This window comes from Bos javanicus, chromosome 1 (genome assembly GCF_032452875.1).
Source record: "Bos javanicus breed banteng chromosome 1, ARS-OSU_banteng_1.0, whole genome shotgun sequence".
Lineage (NCBI taxonomy): Eukaryota > Metazoa > Chordata > Mammalia > Artiodactyla > Bovidae > Bos > Bos javanicus.
Window position 1 is genome coordinate 46,511,495 of NC_083868.1, and position 10,489 is coordinate 46,521,983.

The 10,489-nt window shown below is 37.5% G+C and overlaps 1 non-coding gene across 1 annotated transcript; it reads right to left on the minus strand.

Annotated features, from left to right (window-relative positions):
- Positions 1 to 7,883: 7,883 nt before the first annotated feature.
- On the minus strand, positions 7,884 to 7,989 carry LOC133255098 (U6 spliceosomal RNA). The gene has a single exon (XR_009738881.1). It is a non-coding gene; the product is annotated as a U6 spliceosomal RNA (small nuclear RNA).
- Between the last annotated feature and the right edge of the window lie 2,500 nt (positions 7,990 to 10,489).

Below are 10,489 nucleotides of genomic sequence, written 5' to 3' on the forward strand. Positions count from 1 at the left end.
CTGTTCTTAAGGATGTGAATTTTCTTTTCCTAGACCTTATATATATTTCTCAAGGTTGAAAAGAGCTGTTAATCACTAATCTAAAACCTTTAAATTAGCCAATATATATTAATTTGGTTTTTTTTTCAGAGTGTGTTTCCTAGTTATATGATCTTTAACATGAAAAAGCTCTTTGTCAAGTTCATTAGTAGAGATTTACTAGGTTCTGAAAATATCATGGATGTTTACTAGATACTGTTGATCATTTAGAAGTTTATGTGCTAAAAATTATAAGTCTTTATGACTTTTTAATACTTTATTTTGTGGGAACATAGGAAAAATGATTTGGAGATTACCAGGATCATTCTGAGAGATGTAAACGTGGGGATGATAGTAAATGGGGTCCCTCCCTTTTCCAACATGTCATTTTGATATGTGAGAACAAACACATCAGTGTCTGTCAACATCAGTCAATCACTGCACATACATTCTAAATCTAGTAACCTCCTTTGAGAATATGATGTGCATGTACACACAAATTAACTGAAACAGTACTTAGCAAGCATGTGATTGTGTATCTGTGCATACAAAGCTGTCTGATAGATAATATGAGGTATTCAAAGATATTTATTAATTAAGATACATATGTAGGAGACATGGCATGTACTTGATTAACAAAAAGAGGAAGAAATATAAAGATTACAAAGAGAAAAACTTTATATCTGAATGGGGAGAACTAGGGAGACTTCAAGGTAGAATATTTGAGCTGTATTTTCAGAAGAGCTGAATTTGAATGTTCACGCAAGTGGAGAGGGAGGAGAATGAAACAGAAAACTACATGAACCAAGGCAGTTGTGTTTGGGGGAACCACAAGTGAGTGATTCAGTGTAGCTTGACTAGCCAAGCTATTTGGATGGCCAATAAGTTTCATCTTGTGTTCTACCTCTAACTAGTAATATGAATTGCATATTGAGAAAGATCTTCAGGCAGTCTAGGGGCTTTGGCAGGAGAGGGTGCTGTAATTGATTATCATATATCGGCTGTATGGGTATAGAGAGTGGTTCTTGATGGAATGTTCCTTAAAGAGTGACCCCCATGGAAGCCAAGACTACGAGCTCATTGCTGCAACCTCAGTGCCTAGCAAAGTGCCTGGCATAGAGTAGGAACTTAACACTGGTTAAATGAGTGAATGAAGGTATGTCAATCCTGCTTGGGATCATGGGTTTTTTGGGGGAACTGGTGTTTCAAGCCAGACATAAAGTACTAACATAAAATACTAATGAGTTAATGACTATCACAGTTCTAACTTAGATCAGATCAGTCGCTCAGTCGTGTCCGACTCTTTACGACCCCATGAATCACAGCATGCCAGGCCTCCCTGTCCATTACCAACTCCCAGAATTCACTGGGACTCAGGTCCATTGAGTCAGTGATGCCATCCAGCCATCTCATCCTCTGTCGTCCCCTTAATGATAGCGATAAGTTAATGAAAAATGGCATAGCTGGCACTCTTAAAAAAAAATCAGGCAGTCCTATGCAAAGAACTAATTCTAATACTGTAGTTCAGTGTTTCACTAAGGAATTCCCTGAAGTATCAAAGACCAAACCTTCCAGCTCTATTTGTTAATCAAATCAGTCACATTTAATATCCTTTCTATATTTTTACTTAATCAGGAGTGGAGAATTTTCTCAAATTCCTCTAACCTTTAGTAAATGTCAACTTCTTGAACTCAGTACCACTGACTCGTTTTCTGATAACATCAGCTCTGTATTGAACATGACTCAAGGGAGAAACCAACTTCAGTGACGAAGTTCTTGTTGGTCTCTCTGAGATATGGCCCAGGTACAAGGTTTTATACATTAGTTAGAACCAGATGACTGGGTTTTTGGTTTTCCTGCTAATGCCCAGGATTTGTCCTTGACAGGAGGGGAGTGACCATCTTACTCCTTATCAGAGGCTCCACACCTAGCACAACATCTGACACTTCGGACATGTTCAATAAATACTTCTTAAATCAAATTTAATTTCATGGCTTCCTTTTTAGTTTATATTTTCTCTATATTTTATACCTCAATGTATAGACATTTTTTCATATGGAATTTATGATTTAATTCTGAAAGATGTTTTTCTTCAGCTGTGCACCAAGTCTGGTTTAGCTTTATCTTCTCAGTCCCCTCATTCCACCTTTGGTGTCTGTGTAGACTCAGAAACATTGCATGGATGACACGTTTCCAGGTGGACTAAGTGGAGATCGTTCTCAAAGTGTGTCTAGCTTTCTTATATGTGTCCTTTGTCCTCCAACCCCTTGTCCCCTGGTCCCTCCATCACGCTATTCTCCTTGTCTATAAGCCCAAGATTTGGGGATAAGAGTACCAGACAGCTAGTCCAGCTGCTCAATGCCCTAGGTTCAGGGTTTCAATCTTTTTTGTTTTTAAACTTTTAGTTTTGTATTGGGGTATAGCTGGTTAACGAACAACGTGATAGTTTCAGGGGAACAGCAAAGGGACTCAGCCATACATGCATATATGTATCCATTCTCCCCCAAACTCCCCTCCCATCCAGACTGCCATATAACACAGCAGAATTCCCTGTGCTTTGCAGTAAGTCCTTGTTGATTATCCATTTTAAATACAGCAGTGTTTACATGTCCATCCAAAACTCCCTGTCCTGTACCCACATCCTTCCCCCTAGCAACCATAAGTTTGTTTTCTGTGAGTCTCTGTTTTGTAAGTAATTTTATTTGTATCATTTCTTTTTAGATTCCGTAAGTAAGGGATGCGTACAATATTTCTCCTCTGACTTACTTCACTCAGTATGACTATCTCTAGGTCCATCCAAGTTGCTGCAAATGGCATTATTTCATTCTTTTTAATGGATGAGTGATAATCCATTGTGTCTGCCAATGCAGGATATGCAAGAAACGTGGGTTTGATCCCTGCATCAGTAAGATCCCCTGGAGGAGGAAATAGCAACTCACCCCAGTATTCTTGCCTGGAAAATTCCATAGATGAGCCTGGCAAGTTACAGTCCTTGGGTTTGCAAAGAGTCAGACATGACTGAGTACACACACACTATTCCACTACATATATGTACTGCATTTTCTTTATCCATTTCTCTGTCGATGGGCATTTAGGTTGTCATTTAGGTTTCAGTCTTTGCCACCAAAGACATCAGCATCTTTTATGAAGCTTGTTAATCATGCAAATACCTTAGCCCCACTCCAGACACACTTAAACAGAATCTCCAGGGTTTTTAAGGCTTCCAGCAGGTACAAGTGAAGATGATTCTAGTGCACAGTTTAGTCTAAATTAATTAGGAAATGCAGATTTTGGAGAGTAGCTGTGACTGGGCGGTAGCTCTGTGGTGGTAACAGAATGGGTTGCTGAAATGCCTATGGGGATGAGGTGGCAAACTGATGAGGGCTTGCTGTGTGCCAGACGTGTTGGGTCCTGTGTTGTAGAAACTAGCTTTGAAGGAGAGGTCGGGAGTCAGCTAAACTGGTTTTTTAGCTCCCAGAAAACACTTTCCTAAGGTCATCTGGCTTTTAATTCTTAGGTGTATTAGTTTCCTAGAACTGTGTAACAAATTACAAACTTGGTGACTTAAGCCACCAGAACAGAGAAATTTTTTCTTTTACAATTCTGGAGGCCAGGCATCTGAAATCAAGGTTTCTAAGAACCATGCTCTTTCCAAAGGCTATAGGGAAGAGTCCTTCCTCACCTCTTTCAGTTTCTGGCAGCCTCGTACGTTCCTTGGCGTGTGGCAGTATGACTCCAATCCCTGCCTCCGTCTTCACATGGACTTCTCCCCTCCCTGTGTTCTCCACTGGGTGTCTCTTATAAGGACACTTGTCATTGGATTTAAGGCCCAGATAGATAATCCGTGATGACCTCATTTTGAGATTCTTTAATTACATGTGCTAAGACTTTTTCCAGTTGAGATCATAGTCATAGGTTCTGAGGTTTATGATGTTTATATCTTTTTTGGGGGTGGGGCACTAAATTTAACCTAGCAAAAGAAGCTTTATATTCTTTTCTGTTACTATTATTTCTCTCAAAGTGATTAAGTTGAATACCTATTTTTGAGCAATTCTGTAGTTGGTCTTCAGAATCTATGTGGATCTCTTCCACATAATTATTGATTTAATGGATGTTACATCATCTCCATTTTATTTATTAACTATAATGCTTGGCATTGACCAGGAACCTCATTAACCATTGATAAACTTTAATAGAAACCATAAAATAATTATTGAGATAAAATTCTAAAAATTATTGTAATGATTTAAAGAACTTTCATTGTTTGAAACTTACAACAAATCTTCTCTGACAATCATTAGTCATTCTACCCTCTGGCACATGTATGAATAAACCTGCTCCTCTCCACCTTGGATCACACTACCTAGAGTTGCCCATGTGAGAAGCAACATGATCACAAATTAAATGCCTGTATTTTAGACCAACTGACCTTATAATGATAATACCAGAATAGGCACTCATTGGAAACTGCAGACTTGAAAGTGAAAACTCAACTCAAGGAAAGCCATGGTCTCAGAAAGGAAATATCGATCTATTTTGCCAAGTTCCACTGAAACGTACTTTTTTAGGCCTAAATATTATTTTTTTTAAGTGAAAAGGATTCTGCCTGTTAATCTGAATAAAGATTTCAGTAGTTCTGTGGACTTGGTAATTAGATCCAGCATGCATTTCTTGTTGGAACAGCTTAGTATCTTTGGGCTTGACAATAGGGACAAATTTCACATTGTGAAATGCTACTAGGTTTCTTAGCTTAATTGATTTGGGGCTTAAGTTTGAAATTGCTGTTTATTTTCTTAATTCATGGTATCCTAATTCACATGGCCTTCTCTCTGTGAGTGCAGCCAGTGTCTCTTCTCAGGCAGGATTTTAGTTTTAAGTACTTGCATGAAAGTGTGGAATCCCTCTTGACTGGCTCTCCTGAAAGCCTCAGGTACCTCATTGCCCTGCAGGTGAGCTGCTCCTCTCTCTGCACTTAAGTTTCTTGTTTAGGCCATTATCCCAGTGGGAGCCTGCCCACTGAGATCCGTCTTTTCGGATTGGCTCCAAATGTTTTTTACATTGGATATCACTTTCATTCATTTTTTTAAAAAAGCCTGTCTCTCCACTATTCCCAAGAAGGGTTCCTTCCAGAGTTACTTTAAAATTGTCAAAAAATTATCCTTTTTAAAAGGCTCTTGCACATATGGAAGTGAGAATTATTAATCTTAAGGACAGCAATTTTGTCTGGTGTAACTTCTTATGTCTTTCTGAAGAAAATTTTAAATATATCACTTGGGAAAACAAGCAAACGTTTGAATCTTTTGGGTTCTATGCAAATCTTTCCAGACTCCTGGAAAACTTTTTAAAAAGGTAAATTTCTGGACTCAACTTGTAGAGAGTTGAAAAATAATATACTATATTACTTTAAGTATAAAAATAAATGAATGAGACTCATCTAGGGTCTCACAAAATGATTTTTTGTATAGAGCAAATAGGGCTACATTAGACAGGTAGATTTTTCCAAACAAACCCTCTAAATTTGGTGAAAATATGTCCAGTTTTTTCATGTGATGCAGAAGACAGAGAAAGAGATCTATAGACAGAAATTTAACTTACATTGTTTATTATACTGTTTATTAATTTCCATACATACTCCAATCATACAGGCCAGGCCATACATTGTTTAAAGCTCAGGAATTTATAGACAGTTAACAGGTTCTCTATTATGCCATTATTCTATTTCCAAAGCTATAGAATGAGTCAGTTGTGTTTCTTCCCGCAATTGTTAAATCTGTTATCAAGGACAAATGTATATTGAATTAGTCAATTTTTTTCTATCTTTCCTGCCACCACCCATGTTTAGGTTTTCCCGGATTACTACAATAGACTTAAAAAAATAATTTTACTATGAAAAATTCAAATATACTCAAAAGTAAAGAGAATATTATATTGAACACTCATATCTGGCATAAAGCTTCATCAATTGTAAATATTTTGCCATTCTTCCCCCTTATTTTTTTCTGGAGTTAAAGCCTGCTACACTCATCATAGAAAGTCAGTGTGTATCTCTAATGGATCAACAATTTTTGTCCCTGATAGCTTTGTAATTATTCTTTCTCTGATCTCATTTTTCTCACCAATCCCCAGATTTCCAACCATTTAGCATGCTGCTAAGTCACTTCAGTCGTGTCGGACTCTGTGCGACCCCATAGACGGCAGCCCACCAGGCTCCCCCGTCCCTAGGATTCTCCAGGCAAGAACACTGGAGTGGGTTGCCATTTCCTTCTCCAATGCATGAAAGTGAAAAGTGAAAGTGAAATCGCTCAGTCGTGTCCGACCCTTAGCATGGACTGCAGCCTACCAGGCTCCTCCATCCATGGGATTTTCCAGGCAAGAGTACTGGAGTGGGGTGCCATTGCCTTTTCCACCATTTAGCATACTCTTACAGAAACTTAAAAAGTTTTCAAAGGCTCAGTGTTGCTCACTAAATCAAGTGCAAATTCTTGTCCTGGTTCACAAAGCCATCTTTAACTTCCCTCAACTGTTTAACCTTATCTTCTGTTGTTCTCCAAAAGCTATCAGGTAGGTCTCCTTGCTGCTCATCAGAGGCTTTGTTTATTCCTGTCTGTAGTCATGCTCTTGCCTACCCAAATTCTGTGGATCCTTGAAAGCTCTGCTTGACTGCCACTTCCTTTATGAACCTTTCCCCAGGTCATACTGACTTCTCTCATGTCTGAACTCTTGGAATTTAAACTGAGATCCTATAACCTTATATCTGATATTTTTAATGTTATCCCAGTCTTAATCATTGTAACCTGGAAAGTGGACTCTTAATCACTTACTAGCAGCATTTGTTTTTAAAAACATCTTTAAAATGTTTGAATGAAGGCTATCATTAGGGATACAACGAAGGTAAATAATGCTGGACAAATGAAGTGTCAGTATGGTAGACAGAATTCTAGATGCCCATGACCTCTACCCCTGGTGTTACTCCTGTGATTATATTATGTTATATGGGAAAAGTAACTTTTCAGTTGTAATTAAGGTTGCTAATCAGTTGACCTTAAACTAGGGAGACTGTTCAGGTGCACCTGAACACTTTAAAAGCATAGAGTTTTCTTTGGCTGGTCACAGAAGAGGGAGTCAGAGAGATTCTAAGTCTAAGAAGGATTCAACCCACAGTTATTGACTTTGAAGACAGAGGAAGGTGCCCACAAGCTAAGAAATTCAGGTAGTTTCTACATATCCAGAAAGAAAACGGGATCTCAGTTCACATGCCCAAGGATGTGGATTTTGCCAACAACCTGAATTAGCTTGGAAGCAGATTCTTCCTTAGAGCCTTCAGATAAGAGCTCATCCCAATTGACTATTTTGTCCTTGTGAAGCTCCATGCAGAGAATACAGCCAAGCCCGCCCAGACTTTTGACCTGTGGAACTGTGAGCTTGTAGTGAACTTTTGTACATTTCCTGCTGTTCTTCCTTTTTTTTTTTTTTGGTTTCAGTTTTATTGGGGGTATAATTGGCATACAGAACTATATAAGTTTAAAGTGTACAGAATAATGACTAGACATATGTAAGTTGTGAAATGACTATCACAGCAGGTTTACTTAACATCCATCACCTTATATGGTTATAAAGTTTTTGGTTGCCCTTGAGGTAAGAACTTTTGGGATGTATGCTCTTAGCAACTTTAAAGTATACAATAGTGTTAACTACAGTCATCATGTTGTACGTTATATCCTTACTACTTATTTATCTTTTAGCTGAAAGTTTGTAACTTTGACCACTTTCACCCAATTCTCCTACCTCCCACTTCTCGCCTCTGGTAACCACATATCTGTTCTCTTTTTATATGAGTTTTTTTTTTTTTTTTTTATTCCACATGTAAATACATAGAACACTACATGAATTTGTGTCATCCTTGTGCAAGGGCCATGAAAATCTTTACTGTATGGTTCCAGTTTTTGTGTATGTACTGCTGAAGTGAAGCATCCTGCTATTCTTATCAAGGCTCCAAATCAGTAAGGGAGGTGTTCCAGTAAGTTGAAGCACTCGTTTTAACACACATGGTCACTGCACAGGCTTAGCAGTGCCCTTTTGTCCATCAATTTCCCACTACCTGTAGGAAAATTTTAAGGAAAAGAAAGTCCATCTTGCCTATTGCCCACGTTTTCAAAATAGTCTATAAGAGGGTCCTTGAGCAAAAAAGTCTATAAGAAGGTCCTATAAGAGGCTGCTTGAGGAGGGTGATTAGGACAGTCTCTCTGACCATTAGTAGCATTGGTTCACTGTGCAGACTCTCTCTGTTTGCTGCAAGACCGGTGTTTTCTAGAAGTATTCCCCTAAACTCTGCAGCAGCCAAGATATTAGATGGTAGGAGACCTTGTTTATAAAATAAATCCAGACACTCACTTTAAGAACTGGTCAACAAATAGTTACTGAGGATGCTTAGAAATTTGAGAACTGAAGTTACAGTTTCTTCTGCAGCTTAGAATCAGAGATGATGGGCAGGAGTTTTATTATTATTAGTTTAACAAGCTTAAGTTTCTCCAGCCACGCATATGTAACAAAAATGAATGGTTACATATTCATTTGGGGTGCTTGTGAATGATTCAAAAAGAACTTGTTCCTTACAAAATTTATTGCTGAATGACTCATTATAGGGTAACGATGAAAACAAGCCTTCTAATTTAAAGAGTTATGCAAATATTACTTTAAAAGTTAACTTTGTGGGGTACAATTTCCATACAATAAAATGCATATATTTTAAGTGTATAGTTAAGTAAATGTATACACTCATATCATCATCATAATCAAGATATAGCTCATTTTCTCACAGATCCCTCATACACAACCTCTGCAATCAGTCTCTTCTTTCAGCTAGTTTCAGGCAACCATTGATTTCATTTTTGTCAGTATAGATGAGTTTTGCCTCTTCTAGTGTACATACAAATGGAATCAGACAGTACACATATCCTTTGTATTGAGTTCCTTTCACTCAGCATGATGTTTTTGAGACTCATTCACAAGGTTGTATTTATTAGTAATTCATATTTTTTATTGCTGAGTAGTATTTAATTGTATTAATAACACAATTTGTTAGCCTATTGGTGGGTGTTTGAATTGTCTCAGTTTTGGGCTATTATGAATAAAATTGCTATGGGCAGTCTTTGGGTGGAAGTAGGTTATTTCATTTTGGTAAATACTTTGGGGTGGAATAGCTGGTTGATGTGATAAGTATGTTTAACTTTAAAAGAAACTGTCCAGCTGTTTTTCCAAGGTGACTGCACCATTTTCCAGTCTCAATAGCGAGAGAAGATGCTATTCTCAGTCTTCCTCAATACTTGGTATTGTCAGCCTTTTGAAAGGGTGTGTGGTAGTATCTTTCCAATGGATATGTAGTGGTATCTGATCATAGCTTTAATTTACAATTTCCTGATAATTAATGATGTTTAACATCTCTTCTTGTGCTCATCACCACACGGGTATCTTTGGTGAAGTGCCTGTTCAAGTTCTTCTGCTCATCAAAAAATAATTAGATTGTATTATTATTATCAAGTTATAAAACTTTTGAACTATATTTTGAATATAAGCCCACTGTCATATATGTACTAAAGAAACTTCTCTCAACTTGTAACTTGCCTTTTTGACATTTCTTTAAGAAGTCTATTTTGCCTCATTTTTCACCTTCTTCTTCTTCAGGGCCTCTAATTACACGTATTTAGGCTATTTTCTGCTGTCCTATGGGTCTCTAAGGATCTACTTATTTTTCTTCAAAATATTTTCTCTTTATTCATTAGCTTGGATGATTGCTATAGATTTGCCTTCCTATATTCAAGTTCATCAGTGACTATTTCCCTCTCCTTTCTGACCTACTGTGATATTTTTTTGGCATTGTAATTTTTAAGTTCTAAAATTTCCATTCAGCTCTTCTTTATAGTTTACATTTCTCAGCAGAGTCCTTACATTTTAACTCATGATGTCCCTATCAGCTTAATTTTTTGAACATATTTAAGCAGTTGCTTAAAAAACTCTTATTTTCTAAAAACATCATCTCAGTAATTTTGGGACTGGAGTTTTCCCCTTAACTCTGGGTCACTTTGCTGTTTTTTGCACGTCTAGTAATCTTTAGAATTATGTACTGCACGTTGGTGGTGGTGCATTGTACAGGTTCTGGACTTTTGTTATCTTCCTTTAAGAAGTGTCACTGTTTCTTCTATTATGCAGCTCATTTACTGATTGATTACCTGGCACCCTGTAGGCTTGTTTTTATTCTTTGCTAGAGGACACTTGTTGGAAAACTCAATATGTTTCCCAAGCCCCTCAATTATTGTGGGTCTCAACTTCTAAATTCAGTTTTCACTGCAGATCTTTTAAAGGCTTGGTTTTAGACTTTGTTAGGGTAGTTATTGGGTGGACCTTGCCAGAACGTCCATGTCTTCTAGCACTGTTTGGTATCTAGTATGTCTATTCTGTTCTTGTCTCTATGGTG